This window comes from Coregonus lavaretus (genome assembly GCF_964263955.1).
Source record: "Coregonus lavaretus genome assembly, contig: HAP1_SCAFFOLD_1374, whole genome shotgun sequence".
In the NCBI taxonomy this organism is placed as follows: domain Eukaryota; kingdom Metazoa; phylum Chordata; class Actinopteri; order Salmoniformes; family Salmonidae; genus Coregonus; species Coregonus lavaretus.
Window position 1 is genome coordinate 85001 of NW_028161224.1, and position 10000 is coordinate 95000.

The following is a 10000-nucleotide window of genomic DNA, read 5'->3' on the forward strand; positions in this document are numbered from 1 at the left end:
TCTTATTGCTGTAGGGCTGGATGCTGGTTTCTTGATGCTTCTGGGCTGAATGCTGGTGTCTTGATGCTGTAGGGCAAAATGTTGGAGTCTTGATGCGCCTGGGCTGAAAGATGGTGTCCTCATGATATAGGTCTGAATGCTGGTGTATTGATGCTATAGGGATGAATGCTGGTGTGTTGATGCTGTAGGGATGAATGCTGGTGTCTTGAGGCTGCTGGGTTGAATGCTGGTGTCTTGATGGTGTAGGGCTGAATACTGGTGTCTTGATCATGTAGGGCTGAATGATGGTGTCTTGATGCTGCTTGGCTGAATGCTGGTGTCTTGATGCTCTAGGGCTGAATGTTGGTTTCTTGATGCTGCTGGGCTTAATGCTTGTGTCTTGATGCTATAGGGCAGAATGCTGGTGTCTTGATGCTGTAGGGTTGAATGCTGGTGTCATGATGCTGCTGAGCTGAATGCTGGTGTATTGATAATGCAGGGCTGAATGCTGGTGTCTTGATGCTTCTGGGCTGAATGCTGGTGTATTGATAATGTAGGGCTGAATGCTGGTGTCTTGATGCTGTAGGACTGAATGCTGGTGTCTTGATGCTGTAGGGCTGAATGCTGGTGTCTTGATGCTATAGGGCTGAATGCTGGTGTATTGTTGCTGCTGTCTGAATGATGGTGTCTTGATGCTGCTGAGCTGAATGCTGGTGTCTTGATGCTGAAGGGCTGAATGCTGTTGTCTTGATGCTGCAGGGCTGAATGCTGTTGTCTCGATGCTGTAGGGCTGAATGCTGGTGTCTTTTTGTTTTAGAGTTGATTGCTGGTATCTTGATGCTGTATTGCTGAATGCTGGTTTCTTGATGCTGCTGGGCTTAATGCTGGTGTCTTAATGCTGTAGGGCTGAATGCTGTTATCTTGATGCTATAGGCCTGAATGCTGATGTCTTGATGCTGCTGGGATGAATGCTGTTGTCTTGATGCTCTAGCACTGAATGCTGGTGACTTGATGCTGTAGGGGTCAATACTGGTTTGTTGTTGCTCTAGGGCTAAATGCTGGTGTCTTGTTGCAGTAGGGCTGAATGCTGGTGTCTTGAAGCTGTTGGGATGAATGCTGATGTCACGATGATTTAGGGTTGAATTGTCACGGTTTCGGCCGAGGCTGCTCCTCCTCCTTGTTCGGGCAGGTTTCGGCGGTCGTCGTCCCCGGAGTACTAGCTATCACCGTTTGATGTTTTCGATGTCTGTTTGGTTTTGTCTGATTGTGTACACCTGTTTCCTGTTTGGTTAATTATGTCTTCTATAAGTTTCTCGTTTGGTTAGTCTTGTGTTGTGTGTTATTGTTCGCCTGTCATCAGGTCGGCTCGTTGTTTGTTTGTTGTTTTCCCTGTCGTCGCACTGTACTGTTTTCGTGCGCCTTGGAATACCATCCTTTTGCGCATTGTTGCGCATCGTCCGCCTCTTGTTTGTTTTGAGGCCAGTGTTTTGTATATTTTGGTCGTGTTCAGTAAAGTGTTGGACTGAGCTTCTGTGTCTGCGTTTGACTCCTTCACCACATCTACATCAGCCGTTGTGACAGAATAACACACCACCATGGAGTCAGCAGGAGCAGCGGCGGCACCCAAGTCGCTGGAGGAACGGATCAGCGATCAGGACACCATGATCCAGCAACTTGGGACCGCCATGAACGAGGTGTCTAACACTCTGCGCCGTTTGGTCACCGGAGAGGTGCCCACACCTCCGCACACCATACCATCACCATCGGCCAGTCCTTCTCTTCCAGCACCGGAACCCAGTGGTTTTCGGCTCTCGCTCCCGAGGGCATATGATGGTACCGCAGCCGGGTGTCAGGGGTTCCTCCTGCAGGTGGAACTCTACCTGGCTACCATACACCCGGCGCCCTCGGGATACGAGAGCGTCTCCGCCCTCATCTCCTGTCTCACCGGCAAGGCGTTGGAGTGGGCCAACGCCGAATGGAGGGGAATAGACGCCGCCACCATCACCTACGCGGGGGAGCGTCTGTTCCACCTCCGACAGGAGAGGAGGAGTGCACAGGAGTTCGCCCTGGAGTTCCGGACTCTAGCGGCGGATGCAGGGTGGAATGAGCGGGCCCTCATCGACCACTACCGTTGTAGTCTACGGGAGGACGTCCGTCGAGAGTTGGCCTGCTGGGATGCCCACCTCACCTTCGACCAGCTGGTGGACATGTCCATCCGGCTTGACACCCTGCTGGCAACCCGCGGACGTTCCGAGTGAAGGTCGTCCATTCCACCCTCCAGCACCTCCGAGCCGAGCCCTATGGAGCTCGGAGGTGCTGGCGCTAGAGAGAGGAGGAGGAGGAGCCCGAGGGGGGCTGTCCCCTGCACCAACTGTGGCCGTGGAGGGCACACTGCGGCCAGGTGCTGGGGAGGGTCTCCTAGGGGAGAGGATGACAGGTTACGCACTGGGGAGTCATTCCAGGTGAGTAGGCGTCCCACTTCCCCAGAGCTCTCTGTTGTGCACGTCTGTTTACCTGTACATTTTCCACAGGTTGCACCTCATTCCCAGCATAAGGCGCTAGTAGATTCAGGCGCAGCTGGGAATTTTGTTGATCAACATTTTTGTTTGAAACTAGGAATTCCCCTTCTTCCAGTCGACGCCCCATTTCCTGTCCATGCGTTAGACAGCCGTCCCCTGGGATCGGGGTTGATTAGGGAGGTCACAGCGCCACTTAGGATGAGGACGCAGGGGGGTCATGAGGAGACTATTCAGCTATATCTGATTGACTCTCCTGCGTATCCGGTGGTGTTGGGGCTTCCCTGGTTGATTACCCATAATCCTTCTATTTCGTGGCAACAGAGGGCTCTTAAGGAGTGGTCTGCTCAGTGTGTGGGGCGATGTCTAGGTGTTTCCGTGGGGGCGACCTCGGTGGAGAGTCCAAACCAGGTGCCCGCGCTGCACATTCCCCCCGAATATGAGGATTTGGCAATCGTGTTCAGTAAATCGAGGGCGACGCGGTTGCCTCCTCATAGACAGGGGGATTGTGCGATAGACCTCCAGGCAGGAGCAGCGCTCCCACGGAGCCATGTGTATCCTCTGTCTCAAGAGGAGAAGAGAGCTATGGAGACTTACATAGCCGAATCTCTGAGACAAGGATACATACGGCCATCCACTTCCCCTGCGTCCTCAAGCTTATTTTTTGTGAAGAAGAAGGATGGAGGTTTGCGCCCGTGCATTGATTACCGTAGTCTCAATCAGATCACGGTGAAATACAGTTATCCACTCCCGCTGATTGCGACTATGACGGAGTCATTGCACGGGGCGCGTTTCTTCACAAAATTAGATCTCAGGAGCGCATACAACTTGGTGCGCATTAGGGAGGGAGATGAATGGAAGACAGCATTTAGTACCACCTCAGGTCATTACGAGTATCTCGTCATGCCATACGGGTTGATGAACGCTCCTTCAGTCTTCCAATCCTTCGTAGATGAGATCTTCAGGGACATGCAGGGGCAGGGTGTGGTCGTGTACATTGATGACATTCTTGTGTACTCTTATACCCGAGCCGAGCATGTAGCCCTGGTGCGCCGAGTGTTGAGGAGGCTGTTGGAGCACGACCTGTATGTCAAGGCAGAGAAATGTCTGCTTTTCCAGGAGTCGATCTCTTTTTTGGGTTATCAGTTGTCTGCGTCAGGGGTGAAGATGGAGGTTGACCGAGTGTCAGCCGTGCGTAATTGGCAAACTCCAACCACCGTTAAAGAGGTGCAGCGGTTTTTGGGGTTTGCAAATTACTACCGGAGGTTTATCCGGGGTTTTGGACAGGTGGCAGCTCCCATAACGTCTCTGTTGAAGGGGGGTCCGGTGCGTTTGCAGTGGTCAGTCGAGGCGGTCAGGGCTTTTGGGAGACTGAAGGACCTGTTTACTTCGGCTCCGGTGCTGGCGCATCCGGATCCCGCTTTACCATTTCAGGTAGAGGTTGACGCGTCAGAGGCCGGTATTGGGGCCGTACTTTCGCAACGGTCCGGCACGCCACCTAAACTCCGCCCCTGTGCTTTTTACTCCAAAAAGCTCAGCCCGGCGGAGCGAAATTATGACGTAGGGGACAGGGAGCTGTTAGCCGTGGTACAGGCCCTAAAGGTGTGGAGGCATTGGCTTGAGGGGGCTCAACACCCTTTTCTCATTTTGACTGACCACCGTAACCTGTAGTACATCCAGGCAGCTAGGAGATTGAACCCTCGCCAGGCGCGGTGGAACATGTTTTTAGCCCGGTTCGTATTTAAGATCACGTACATCCCTGGGTCCCAGAACGGTAAGGCAGACGCACTGTCTCGGCGGTATGACATGGAGGAGAGGTCCGTTGAGCCCACTCCCATACTGCCGGAGTCTTGTCTGGTGGCACCGGTAGTGTGGGAGGTCGATGCTGAAATCGAGCGGGCGTTGCGTACCGACCCTAGTCCTCCACAGTGCCCGGTGGGTCGGACGTACGTTCCGCTCGAGGTTCGGGATCGACTGATATATTGGGCTCACCCTCCTCTGGACATCCTGGTATTGGCCGGACTGTGCACTGCCTCAGCGCTAAGTACTGGTGGCCAACGTTAGCCAGGGATGTGAGGGTTTATGTCTCCTCCTGTTCGGTGTGCACCCAGTGTAAGGCGCCTAGACACCTGCCCAGGGGTAAGTTACAACCCCTGCCCGTTCCACAACGACCATGGTCTCACCTCTCGGTGGATTTCGTCACTGACCTTCCCCCCTCGCAGGGGAATACTACTATACTGGTCGTTGTGGATCGGTTCTCTAAGGCCTGTCGTCTGCTCCCTATGCCGGGTCTTCCTACTGCCCTACAGACCGCCGAAGCACTATTCACCCACGTGTTCAGGAGTGTTCCAGCACTACGGGGTACCCGAGGATATAGTGTCTGATCGAGGTCCCCAGTTTACCTCCAGAGTCTGGAGGGCGTTTATGGAGCATTTGGGGGTCTCGGTGAGCCTGACCTCGGGTTACCACCCGGAGAGTAATGGGCAGGTGGAACGTGTGAACCAGGATGTGGGTAGGTTTCTTAGATCGTATTGCCAGGGCCGGCCGGAGGAGTGGGCGAGGTATGTCCCCTGGGCAGAGATGGCCCAGAACTCTCTCCGCCACTCCTCAACCAATCTAACCCCTTTCCAATGTGTGTTCGGTTACCAGCCGGTTCTGGCACCGTGGCAGCAGAGCCAGATCGAGGCTCCTGCGGTGGATGAGTGGGTGCGGCGCTCGTAGGAGACGTGGAACGCTGCACACGTCCACTTGCAGCGGGCCATCCGTCGTCAGAAGGCGAGCGCCGATCTCCACCGCAGTGAGGGGCCGGTGTACGCACCTGGTGATCGAGTCTGGCTCTCTACCAGAAACCTACCCCTCCGCCTGCCCTGCCGGAAACTGGGTCAGCGGTTTGTGGGGCCTTTTAAAGTCCTGAGAAGATTGAACGAGGTGTGTTACAGGTTACAACTGCCTATTGATTATAAGAATATTAACCCCTCGTTCCATGTGTCTCTTCTCAGGCCGGTGGTAGCTGGTCCACTCCAGGACGATGAGATCAGAGAGACTCCTCCGCCCCCACTGGACATCGAGGGGGCTCCGGCGTACACAGTTCAGTCCATTTTGGATTCGAGACGTCGGATGGGGGGTCTCCAATATCTCGTGGAGTGGGAGGGGTACGGTCCGGAGGAACGGTGCTGGGTGCCGAGGAGAGACATCCTAGACCCGTCTCTCCTGACGGAGTTCCACCGTGGACACCCTACGCGTCCTGCTCCGCGTCCTCCTGGTCGTCCCCGAGGCCGGGGTCGGCGCACGGCTGGAGCAGCGCGTCAAGGGGGGGGTACTGTCACGGTTTCGGCCGAGGCTGCTCCTCCTCCTTGTTCGGGCAGGTTTCGGCGGTCGTTGTCCCCGGAGTACTAGCTATCACCGTTTGATGTTTTCGATGTCTGTTTGGTTTTGTCTGATTGTGGACACCTGTTTCCTGTTTGGTTAATTATGTCTCCTATAAGTTTCTCGTTTGGTTAGTCTTGTGTTGTGTGTTATTGTTCGCCTGTCATCAGGTCGGCTCGTTGTTTGTTTGTTGTTTTCCCTGTCGTCACACTGTACTGTTTTCATGCGCCTTGGAATACTAGCCTTTTGCGCATTGTTGCGCATCGTCTGCCTCTTGTTTGTTTTGAGGCCAGTGTTTTGTATATTTTGGTCGTGTTCAGTAAAGTATTGGACTGAGCTTCTGTGTCTGCGTTTGACTCCTTCACCACATCTACATCAGCCGTTGTGACATGAATGCTGGTGTATTGATGCTGCTGGGCTGAATTTTGGTTATTGAGGCTGTATTGCTGATTGCTGGTGTCTTGATGCCGTAGGGCTGAATGCTGGTGTCTTCATGCTTCTGGGCTGAATGTGGTGACTTGATGCTGTAGACCTGAATGCTTGTGTCTTGTTGGTGTAGGGCTGGATGCTGGTGTCTTCATTTTGCTGGGCTGAATGCTGCTGTCTTGATCCTGTACGGATGAATGATTGTGTCTTGATGCTATATGGCAAAATGCTGGAGTCTTGATGCTGCTGGACAGAATGGTGGTTTCTTGATACTGCTGGGTTGAATTCTGGTGTCTTGGTGCTGTAGGGATGAATGCTGGTGTCTTGATACTGTAGTGATGAATGCTGGTGGTGTTTATACTGTATTGCTGAATGCTGGTATCTTGATGCTGTAGGGCAAAATGCTGGAGTCTTGATGCTGCTGGACATAATGGTGGTTTCTTGATGCCATAGGGTTGAATGCTGGTGTATTGATGCTGCTGGGCTTAATGCTGGTGTCTTGATGCCATAGGGTTGAATGCGGGTGTATTGATGCTGCTGGGCTGAATGCTGGTGTCTTGATGCTGTATTGCTGAATGCTGGTATCTTGATGCTTTAGGGCTGAATGCTGGTGTCTTGATGCTGCTGGGCTGAATGCTGGTATCTTGATGCTGTAGAACTGAATGCTGGTGTCTTGATGCTGCTGGGCTGAATGCTGGTGTCTTGATGCTGCTGCGCTGAATTATGTTGTCTTGATGCTGTATTGCCGAATTCTGTTGTCTTGATGCTGCTGGGCTGAATGCTGGTGTCTTGATGCTGCTGGGCTTAATGCTTGTGTCTCGATGCTGCTGGGCTTAATTCTGGTGTCTTAATGCTGTAGGGCTGAATGCTGTTGTCTTGATGCTGCAGGGCTGAATGCTGTTGTCTCGATGCTGTAGGGCTGAATGCTGGTGTCTTTTTGTTTTAGAGTTGATTGCTGGTATCTTGATGCTGTATTGCTGAATGCTGGTTTCTTGATGCTGCTGGGCTTAATGCTGGTGTCTTAATGCTGTAGGGCTGAATGCTGTTATCTTGATGCTGCTGGGATGAATGCTGTTGTCTTGATGCTGCTGGGATGAATGCTGTTGTCTTGATGCTGAAGCACTGAATGCTGGTGTCTTAATGCTGTAGGGCTGAATGCTGTTATCTTGATGCTATAGGCCTGAATGCTGATGTCTTGATGCTGCTGGGATGAATGCTGTTGTCTTGATGCTGTAGCACTGAATGCTGGTGACTTGATGCTGTAGGGGTCAATACTGGTTTGTTGTTGCTCTAGGGCTAAATGCTGGTGTCTTGAAGCTGTTGGGATGAATGCTGATGTCACGATGATTTAGAGCTGAATGCTGGTGTCTTCATGCTTCTGGGCTGAATGTGGTGACTTGATGCTGTAGACCTGAATGCTTGTGTCTTGTTGGTGCTGGGCTGAATGATGCTGTCTTGATCCTGTACGGATGAATGATTGTGTCTTGATGCTGTAGGGCAAAATGCTGGAGTCTTGATGCTGCTGGACAGAATGGTGGTTTTTTGATACTGCTGGGTTGAATTCTGGTGTCTTGGTGCTGTAGGGATGAATGCTGGTGTCTTGATACTGTAGTGATGAATGCTGGTGTGTTTATACTGTAGGGCTGAATACTGGTGTATTGATGCTGCTGGGCTGAATGCTGGTGTCTTGATGCTGTATTGCTGAATGGTGGTATCTTGATGCTGTAGGGCTGAATGCTGGTGTCTTGATGCTGCTGGGCTGAATGCTGGTGTCTTGATGCTGCTGCGCTGAATTATGTTGTCTTGATGCTGTATTGCCGAATTCTGTTATCTTGATGCTGCTGGACTGAAGGTTGGTATCTTGATGCTGCTGGGCTGAATGCTGGTGTTTTGATGCTATATGGATGAATGCTGGTAGCATGTTATTGTAGGGTTGAATGCTGGTGTTTTGATGCTACTGTTCTGAATGCTGGTGTCATGATGCTGTAGGGTGAATGCTTGTGTCTTGATGCAGTAGTGTGAATGCTGGTGTCTTGAACTCTAGGGCTGAATGCTGGTGTCTTGATGCTGCTGGGATGAATGCTGGTGTCTTGATGCTGCTGGGATGAATGCTGGTGTCTTGACATTGCTGGGCTTAATGCTGGTGTCTTGACACTGCTGGGCTGAATGCTGGTGTCTTGATGCTGTAGGGCTGAATGCTGGTGTCTTGATGCTGTAGGGCTGAATGCTGGTGTCTTGATGCTGTAGGGCTGAATGCTGGTGTCTTGATGTTGCTGGGCTGAATGCTGGTGTCTTGATGCTGTAGGGCTGAATGCTGGTGTCTTGATGCTGTAGGGCTGAATGCTGGTGTCTTGATGTTGCTGGGCTGAATGCTGGTGTCTTGATGCTGTAGGGCTGAATGCTGGTGTCTTGATGTTGCTGGGCTGAATGCTGGTGTCTTGATGTTGCTGGGCTGAATGCTGGTGTCTTGATGCTGTAGGGCTGAATGCTGGTGTCTTGATGCTGTAGGGCTGAATGCTGGTGTCTTGATGCTGTAGGGCTGAATGCTGGTGTCTTGATGTTGCTGGGATGAATGCTGGTGTCTTGATGCTGTAGGGCTGAATGCTGGTGTCTTGATGCTGTAGGGCTGAATGCTGGTGTCTTGATGCTGTAGGGCTGAATGCTGGTGTCTTGATGTTGCTGGGCTGAATGCTGGTGTCTTGATGCTGTAGGGCTGAATGCTGGTGTCTTGATGTTGCTGGGCTGAATGCTGGTGTCTTGATGCTGTAGGGCTGAATGCTGGTGTCTTGATGTTGCTGGGCTGAATGCTGGTGTCTTGATGCTGTAGGGCTGAATGCTGGTGTCTTGATGTTGCTGGGCTGAATGCTGGTGTCTTGATGCTGTAGAGCTGAATGCTGGTGTCTTGATGTTGCTGGGCTGAATGCTGGTGTCTTGATGCTGTAGGGCTGTCTAAATACAGCCATGTGGTTTATCATTATTCACAGGTTCTCATTATTTATTGTGTAGTAGAAGGTCTGTCTACTGATATGTAGTTAGTATCAGACGGGACCTTAATGTCTCAGCAGCCCATCAGAGGGGGCCTTAATGCTTCTCAATCCATCATTCATCCTTAAGATAAAACAACAAGCAGGTGCAACAGACATACAGGGAAGTGAGGCAGGGAGGCATACAGACAGGGGAGAGAGGTAGGGAGACAGACAGGCTGGGAAGAGAGGCAGGGAGACAGACAGGCAGGGAAGAGAGGCAGGGAGACAGACAGGCAAGAGAGGCAGGGAGACAGACAGGCAGGGGAGAGAGGCAGGGAGACAGACAGGCAGGGGAAGAGAGGCAGGGAGACAGACAGACAGGGAAGAGAGGCAGGGAGACAGACAGACAGGGGAGAGAGGCAGGGAGACAGACAGGAAGGGGAAGAGAGGTAGGGAGACAGACAGGCAGGGAAGAGAGGCAGGGAGACAGACAAGCAAGAGAGGCAGGGAGACAGACAGGCAGGGAAGAGAGGCAGGGAGACAGACAGGCAGGGAAGAGAGGCAGGGAGACAGACAGACAGGCAGGGAAGTGAGGCAGGGAGGCATACAGACAGGGGAGAGAGGCAGGGAGACAGACAGGCAGGGGAAGAGAGGCAGGGAGACAGACAGACAGGGAAGAGAGGCAGGGAGACAGACAGACAGGGGAGAGAGGTAGGGAGACAGACAGGCAGGGAAGAGAGGCAGGGA